General features: G+C 62.9%; 1 protein-coding gene across 1 annotated transcript in view; it reads right to left on the bottom strand.

The window, feature by feature from the left end:
- NUAK2 (NUAK family, SNF1-like kinase, 2) overlaps positions 1–372 on the bottom strand; it is a gene marked incomplete at its 5' end in the record, with an annotated part of 6,385 nt that overhangs the window by 3,690 nt on the left and 2,323 nt on the right. The gene's annotated exons all lie outside the window — the stretch shown is intronic.

Here is a 372-nt window from a genome sequence, read left to right as displayed (position 1 = left end):
GCAGCGTCTGGGGCCCCTGCGCCCTCCTCCCCAGCCACAACCCACGAGAGTGGCTGGTGCCAGCTCCTACTGGGGCATGGTGGGCACAGCTCCACGCTTTGCCAGGAGCTGCCCAGCTAAGTGAGACCCCAATTTGGTTTGGGTTCAGGAGGTGCCCTGCGATGCCCCTGTTCCTGCCAAGGGCATGTGGGTACCCAGGACCAAGGATGACCTTAGAGCATCCTCTGGGGACACCCACAGGCTGGAGGGTCTTTCCAGGGCAGGCAGAGCTCATCCCACAGCCTCAGGCATGGCCCTACAGCTTTAAATCCCTTTCAGGGGAGAAGATGGGTGACCCAGGGCTCAGCTTTCAGCCCCAGCAGACAGCCCCGG

This window comes from Buceros rhinoceros, unplaced genomic scaffold (genome assembly GCF_000710305.1).
Source record: "Buceros rhinoceros silvestris isolate BGI_N320 unplaced genomic scaffold, ASM71030v1 scaffold28267, whole genome shotgun sequence".
NCBI classification, from domain to species: domain Eukaryota; kingdom Metazoa; phylum Chordata; class Aves; order Bucerotiformes; family Bucerotidae; genus Buceros; species Buceros rhinoceros.
This window is presented reverse-complemented; position numbering and strand designations above follow the sequence as displayed.